The sequence below is a fragment of the Pseudophryne corroboree genome, chromosome 11 (assembly GCF_028390025.1).
Source record: "Pseudophryne corroboree isolate aPseCor3 chromosome 11, aPseCor3.hap2, whole genome shotgun sequence".
NCBI lineage: Eukaryota > Metazoa > Chordata > Amphibia > Anura > Myobatrachidae > Pseudophryne > Pseudophryne corroboree.
The window spans coordinates 64,809,573-64,817,775 of record NC_086454.1 but is presented as its reverse complement, the minus strand read 5'-3'; the positions used below and the strand labels follow the sequence as shown (position 1 = coordinate 64,817,775).

The window sequence follows — 8,203 nt, the reverse complement described above, 5'->3', positions numbered from 1 at the left end:
CAACTACTGGGGGCAAAGAAAGGGGGCACCACAACTACTGGGGCAAAGAAAGAGGGGTCATAACTACTGTGGGCAATGAAAGAGGGGGCACAAATACTGGGGGCAAAGAAGGGGCATAACTACTGGGGGCAAAGCAACGGGGGCATGTTTTTATCTGTCACTGGGGGTATATGTGGCACTGGGGGCACAACCCTAGAAACAAACATTACCCCCTGGCAACAAGCATAACACCTACCGCATAAAATCCCTGGCAACGAGCATGACACCCTGAGCATGAAAACCCCTGGCACCGTGCATTTCCCACCCTAGGCTTATACTAGAGTCAGTAATTTTTCCCAGTTTTTTGTGGTAAAATTAGGTGCCTCGGCTTATATTCGGGTCGACTTATACTCGAGTATATACGGTATATATATATATATATAGACAGTGGACGCGGCACTCCTGGTGTCTGGATCAATAAAAACTCTTAGCAGGCAGGTAGTAACAGACAACGTTTCAATGACGTTTAATATGTCATTTTCCTCAGGTCTAAAATAACAGTGGTACAGGTCTTACCTTATAAAGTGTGCATCACCCTGTGAGAAACGGCTCGCGGTCAGCGGGACACCGCCCGCCCCCTCCAGCGTGCCGGAAGTGACGTTGCACGCTGGAGGGGGCGGGCGGTGTCCCGCTGACCGCGAGCCGTTTCTCACAGGGTGATGCACACTTTGGGGGTCATTCCGAGTTGTTCGCTCGCAAGTGAATTTTAGCAGATTTGCTCATGCTAAGCCGCCGCCTACTGGGAGTGAATCTTAGCATCTTAAAATTGCGAACGATGTATTCGCAATATTGCGATTACACACCTCGTAGCAGTTTCTGAGTTGCTTCAGACTTACTCGGCATCTGCGATCATTTCACTGCTTGTCGTTCCTGGTTTGACGTCACAAACACACCCAGCGTTCGCCCAGACACTCCCCCGTTTCTCCAGCCACTCCTGCGTTTTTTCGGGAAACGGTAGCGTTTTTTCCCACACGCCCATAAAACGGCCTGTTTCCGCCCAGTAACACCCATTTCCTGTCAATCACATTACGATCGCCAGAACGATGAAAATGCCGTGAGTAAAATTCCTAAGTGCATAGCAAATTTACTTGGCGCAGTCGCAGTGCGGACATTGCGCATGCGCATTAAGCGGAAAATCGCTGCGATGCGAAGATTTTTACCGAGCGAACAACTCGGAATGACCCCCTTTATAAGGTAAGACCTGTACCACTGTTATTTTAGACCTGAGGAAAATGACATATTAAACGTCATTGAAACGTTGTCTGTTACTACCTGCCTGCTAAGAGTTTTTATTGATCCAGACACCAGGAGTGCCGCGTCCACTGTCTATATGCTTGATCTATCAAGGGGCACCCGGTGCAGCAATTCATCCTAAAGGAGAGCCGGATCACATGGACATTGTGTACATATATATATACATATACATACATAGCCCTCTCTGATATGCATCACATTAACATGCAATTTTTTTACCCAGTCATATATTGGTGGTGCCGACAGGGCCACCCACACACGTCTGTGTCCCTAATATAGTTTTCTCTTGGGAAAACCATTCATCCACCTACATGTTGACACACATGTACCAAGTACCATCAGGAGTCAGCGGTGCCGACAGGGTCACTCCCACAGCCGTTTGTGGGAAGCACTCCGGCTCAGACATGCAGACACTCAGAGAGACACAGATAGAGTTTACCAGCTCATAACCCAGCGCTTAATCAACAGTTCTGAATACTATAGAATGCCCCAAACATGCAGCGCTTTTATATTAACATATATTGCACCAATTTTACTGTGCCCCCCCCGCCCCCGTTTTTGCACCCTGATAGTTTCAGCAGTGTGAGGAAGGACCAGCGTCTCTACAAGAGAAAATGGCGCTGGCTGTGTGAGCTGTGAGGGCTAAGCTCCGCCACCGTAATGGCGCGTTTCAGTCACGCTATTTTTATGAAAAATCTATACACTGGCGGGGGTTGGGACAGTGCCCTGGCATCTATGTCCCCTGTTGCCAGTATTATATTGAGGGATATATGCTGCACAGGGCACACCCCCCCCGCGCCCTGCACCCTGTAGTGCCTCTGTGTGTGGGAGCATGGCGCACAGCGTGCGATCGCTGTGCGGTACCTCAAAGCCATCACTGAAGTCTTCTGATCTCTTCTTCTACTCACCTGTCTTCTGACTTCTGGCTCTGCAAGGGGGGTGACGGCCGGCTCTGGGAATTAGCCCCTAGGCGTACCTAGTGATCAAACCCTCAGGAGCTAATGGTGTCCTGTAGCCAAAGAAGCAGAGCCTTTAAACTCACAGAAGAGGTCTGACTTCTCTCCCCTAAGTCCCACGAAGCAGGGAGACTGTTGCTAGCAGTTCTCCCTGAAAATAAAAAACCTAACATAAGTCTTTTCCAGAGAAACTCAGTAGAGCTCCTCAGAGTGCATCCAGTCTCACTGGGCACAGATTCTAAACTGGAGGAGGGGCATAGAGGGAGGAGCTAGGTCACACCATTTGAAAGTCTTAAAGTGCCCATGTCTCCTGCGGATCCCGTCTATACCCCATGGTTCTTGATGTGACCCCAGCATCCTCTAGGACGTATGAGAAAACCATTTTAAGGCTGTTTTTGCCAGTGTGGGTCTGTGTACAGTGTACTGAGACGCAGCTGTGTACTGTGTCTGGAGACGCATTCTGCCCCGCTTAGAAGCCGTGCGTCTCTGTACCCTCACGCCGCTATAATGACCGGCGACCCGCTAGTTGGGACATCGGCTTAGTACTCACCACTCTTCATTCTTCTGGCTGTTAGGGGTGGCGGCATGTTGCGGGAATGTACGCTCGCCGTGGTGGGGCTTGCATATAGTTCCCTCAGGAGCTCAGTGTCCTGTCAGCAGGGAACAGGACCATTAACCCTTCAAGAGGCTTGGCCGTTTCGCCCCCCCCCTAAGTCCGCGGTAAGCAGGGAGGCTGGTGCCAACCATCCCTGTCTGAAAATAACAAACATATAAAATAAATGCAGAAAACTCTTCAGGAGCTTCCATAAGCGTGACCGGCTCCTCCGGGCACATTTTCTAAACGGAGTCTGGTAGGAGGGCATAGAGGAAGGAGCCAGTGCACACTATCAAATTCTTAAAGTGCCCATGGCTCCTAGTGGACCCGTCTATACCCCAAGGTACTAAATGGAACCCCAGTATCCTCTAGGACGTAGGAGAAAAAAAAATACTCACCAGCCCCGCTCCTGCTTTCCAACCGTTGCTGCTGTCCTCCATCTCAGGCCGCCGCTCCTCTAGCGTCTGCTCCCACAATGCCGTGCGGTGCGCGATGATGTCAGGTGCACTGCACGGCACCGGCAATAGCGGCTCTTGGAATGGCAGCGGCGGCGCCATCAGGACAGCGGCGTCTTAGGCAAAAAGCCTGCTTGCCCGTGGCAAGAGCCGCTACTGGTTCCAAATTATATAGTATGCAATACACTAGTTGTTATGAGTAACAGCTACCATAAGTATGTGAATTGAGATATTTCAAACCAAAGACATATGAAATGCACATTCTGCGTGTATGTATTGTACTGAGAGCCAGATCCTGCAATGTACGCAGACCCGATGGCTTGCATATGCAGGATCTGTACTGCAAATGGGCAGATCTTCATCTGCAATGACGGTCGCAGTACCCCCTAAGTATGGGGGCATGGAAGGCCAGAATTCCGGAAAAGGGGGTGCGTCGCCTAGATATATGAGCATGCTGAAGGATGCAGCTTCACTGTCTCCATCTGCATGAAACCACCGGCCATCCTGAATAACCTGATGGCTGGAGGCAGATACTGTACATATGGGGAATGGGGATACTGTACATATGGGGAATGGGGGCTCAGGCGGCTGATGATGCCTCTAGCAGGCCACCAAGTCCAGCTACGCACAGCTAAGGAGCCGGGAAATGCAAGGGCGGCTGCAGCTGCCTACACATTTTAACTTGAAAGTCTTAAAGTAACTCATTTTAGCTGTCAGCCTGTACAGTGTGGATGGGTAAGGAGTGCTGACTGTGCTGTGAGGGGTGCTGTGCTGTGTTAGGGATGCTGTAAGGGGTGATGAATGCTGTAATCTGTGCTGTAAGGGGTTCTTGGTCAGGGGTGCTGTGCTGGGTGAGGGGTGCTGTGCTGTAATCTGTGCTGTGCTGGGTGAGGGGTGCTGTGCTGTAATCTGTGCTGTGCTGGGTGAGTGGTGCTGTGCTGTGGAGGGTGAGTATTGTTGTGCTGGGTGAGGGGTGTGTGTTGTAATCTGTGCTGTGCTGGGTGAGGGGTGCTGTGCTGTAATCTGTGCTGTGCTGGGTGAGGGGTGCTGTGCTGTAATCTGTGCTGTGCTGGGTGAGGGGTGCTGTGCTGTGGAGGGTGAGTATTGTTGTGCTGGGTGAGGGGTGCTGTGCTGTAATCTGTGCTGTGCTGGGTGAGGGGTGCTGTGCTGTGGAGGGTGAGTATTGTTGTGCTGGGTGAGGGGTGCTGTGCTGTAATCTGTGCTGTGCTGGGTGAGGGGTGCTGTGCTGTAATCTGTGCTGTGCTCGGTGAGGGGTGCTGTGCTGTGGAGGGTGAGGATTGTTGTTCTGGGTAAGGGGTGCTGTGCTGTAATCTGTGCTGTGGAGGGTGCAATGATGAGTGAGTGGTGGTGTGCTGTGCTGAGTAAAGCTGCTGTTTTATATACAAACCCCCCATCTTTAAAGCGGAGTGCATCTTTAAGCCAGCTCAGTGGCGCAGAGAGGGTAATAACTACCTGGGCACAGCTCTGATTGAGGGGCCCAGGTACCCCCTGCTCTTTCCAAGCAGCAGCGGCAGCTCTTCTCCTCAGCCCACTGCACGCAGCAATGTTCTGGGCAGCAGTGTGGCCAGGGAGGTGCTTATAAAAAAAATCTGTACTTTTTCTAAGGGTGCATGGCCACGCCTCCTGTGATGAGACCACGCCCTCTGAAAAGTACCTAGGCCCAGCCAGGCTCTCTTCTTCCTTGAGCTCGCTGACCAGGATGTTTGGGAAAAATGACATCATCCAGCAATATTTCATACATTTTTCTCTGACAGGGTTGAGCATAACCTCAAAACATGAAAATTGGCAGAGGAAATATAAGTGACGTAAGAGTGAAAATGAAAGTGAATAGCTCTAATATCGTCTCCTGCCAGCAAGAGCAATACACACAATGTGTGGAATCCCTGCTGTGTCACTTGAAGGGCATTTGGTGTGCACAATACTATTCTGCAAACTGCAGACACTCCCCCCTGTGAACACAGGCAATGGTCACATGGGTTTTGCAGAAGTAGGGGAAAGGTCGCTCTCTCTTGTTAATCCAGAATCCCAGATACATAGGAGACAGAAGCTGCTCTGGTCGTGTCACCCTGCTGTGATTCTTATCCGATTTTGGTACCAGAATACTTGCTTGTAGCAATGTACAGGCTAAATAGGCCAAGTATTAGGTTTTATCCCTGCGTGCTGAGTGATTGTGAGCTTATAGCCTGCTTGTTGTAAGCAAGCCTGTAACTCATTGATTCCTAACCACAGGACAATACAAGGACAGGTCATGTGACATAAGGTCAACTCTTGAGAAATTCATGCATTTGTAACCTTTATTTTTCACTATCAGGGAATATATTACACATGTATGCTAAATCCACCTTTACTTGAAGCAATTGCAACAGAAACACTTCCAGAAGGAAGAAAAATTCTGCCCTATGCTACATAATAAAAGGCTAACGCTGCTCCTCACTTCTATGGGGGGAATTCAAGTGTTTTGCGAGCCGGCAGCCACTAGATAGCACCTGACGGAGCAATTCAAGTGTTCCTCCGTTCGAGCGCGGACAGCCACCGACGCTGACGTTACTGTTATGTTGTTTCATCATTTTGACGGGCTGATAACTAGTATGTAAATAAAATTCCCAATATTTGTAAACTCTGCCTATAATATACTTTGTATTTACTGACTAGCTGAATACCCATGTTTCACTACGGAATTTCAAGTATTTCCATGCATATAACTTTCATTTTGAAGGACTTCCTGGTAAACTAATTAGACTTACAACAGCACATGCTCTGCCCGCCGCTGCCAATCTTTGTCAGGCCGCACCTTGATGCTGTAAATCGAGTAGGTATGACTCCGCACCAGCAGAAATAGAGAAAAGTCAAAGAATGACTACATTAGAAAACGAGACCAGCATTTATAAGATGTAGTGACTAGATGTCCATATTGACACTGCTGGCGGTGCACCGTAAAGTCAATAAGTAACCCAGGGGGTCATTCTGAGTTGATCGCTCGCTGCTGATTTTCACAGCGCAGCGATCAGGTAAAAAAAGGCAAAACTGCGCATGCGTATGCACCGCAATGCGCATGCGCGTCATACGGGTACAGAGAGGATCGGTGCTGGGCGATGGGTTTAGCGAAGATTCCATTCGCACAGCCGAACGCAAGATGATTGACAGAAAGAGGGCGTTTATGGGTGTCAACTGACCATTTTCTGGGAGTGTTTGGGAAAACACAGGCGTGTCCAGGCGTTTGCTGGGCGAGTGTCTGACGTCAATTCCGGCACCAAAAAGACTGAAGTGATCGCAAGGGCTGAGTAAGTCCAGAGCTACTCTGAAACTGCACAAAATGTTTTTGCAGAGCTCGGCTGCACAGGCGTTCGCACACTTGCAAAGTGAAAATACATTCCCCTGTGGGCGGCGATTATGCGTTTGTATGGCTGCTAAAAGTAGCTAGCGAGTGATCAACTTAGAATGACCCCCCTAGTGTACATATAACAAGAGAAAAGACAGGACTTTTTTGTTTGGCGCACTCTTGAGAAAAAAAATTATATAAATTCGTATGAATTAAAGATATTGAAGAATGTAAAACATAACTTTTAATAAATCAATTAAAATATAGAATCTCCTAGAAAAATATTTTAAAATAACCTGATGACTATCAGTATATGGGTTTATGCGGCATGAATAGCTGTACTAATAGTACTAAGCTTGTGGTGCAAAATTGGACTCAATTCAGCGTGCCTCTGTGAATGTGGTCCTGGGTTGGACTTACATTTTGGCGCACCTGTGTACCCAGGTCATTATTAGGGGTCCAATGTTAAATAGCACTTTCTACAGAGTAAAGTTAAGACTAAAGTGCTTACACGATATATATTTTACAGGGGTATATTTTGAGGGTTAAATATAGCCTGTCTGAGTGGAAATCATTTGAAGGAAAAATCGATCCTGCACCGGTCTTAAGTTGAATATACAGAAAATGATACTATTTAGACCAGAAGTGGACAATAAGATGGATATCCCAATCTGTCCCTATGGCGGTGCGCCCAGAGTCAAGTTAGAGGTAAGTACAGAGACAAAAAAGGAGAAAAAGTATGACTCTTGTTTGGGCGCACTCTTATTGTATCTTAATAACTATTGATAAGTGATGTGCCTAAAATATAATATGATCTTTATTACTACTCCTAAAATTAATGGGAACTCAGCAAAGACAATACAAAACAATGAGGTTGGACATGAATAAACATTTACATGCCAACAGGAAACAGGAGATCTGTTTAGAAAGAAAAGAAATGAAATGTTCAGATCTTAATTATGCCTGGATAACTGCATATAGGAAGATAGCTACATGCCATGCTGCTTCCGTCTGCCAAAGATCTGTACAAACTGTGTTTGTATTAATACAGCCCTAGATTGGGTTGATTTTGTGAGAGGGAGAACCCACAAACTGAAATCAGGCCCTGTTCATTTACCACTGTTTTGAATTGAGTACGGAGGGTGGAACAGGGATGGGATCTCGATACAACAGATAGTAAGAACAAGTGTTAGTGGTGATCCTGCTGTTAGTGTTGTTCCACAGGGAATGCGGTCTTCCTACTTCACTGGGAATTCCCTAGTGGTCGCCCGTCTAGGTACTGACCCAGCCCACCTTCGTTTAGCTTCCAAGATCGGACGAGGTTGGGCGTGAGCGTAGGGGTATGGTCGTAGGAGGACTTGCCCTGTGCCACTAATGAGAGTGCACCGAAAGGGGAGGGATTATTACCTCCTTGAGAAAGGGATAATGGGATGAGAGGGGAAAAGGAATAGTAACGGATCAAGTAAGCGTGAATCTGCTATCCCCGTTAGACGGAAGAGACGTGTCTCCTGAGGGGACACGCTCTCCAGAATCGTGGATGAGAGTTCACGGAAGGAAGAAAAGA

The 8,203-nt window shown here is 48.0% G+C and overlaps 1 pseudogene; it reads right to left on the bottom strand.

Moving 5' to 3' along the window:
• Positions 1 to 7,874: 7,874 nt before the first annotated feature.
• Positions 7,875 to 7,993, bottom strand: LOC134971444 (5S ribosomal RNA; annotated as a pseudogene).
• Between the last annotated feature and the right edge of the window lie 210 nt (positions 7,994 to 8,203).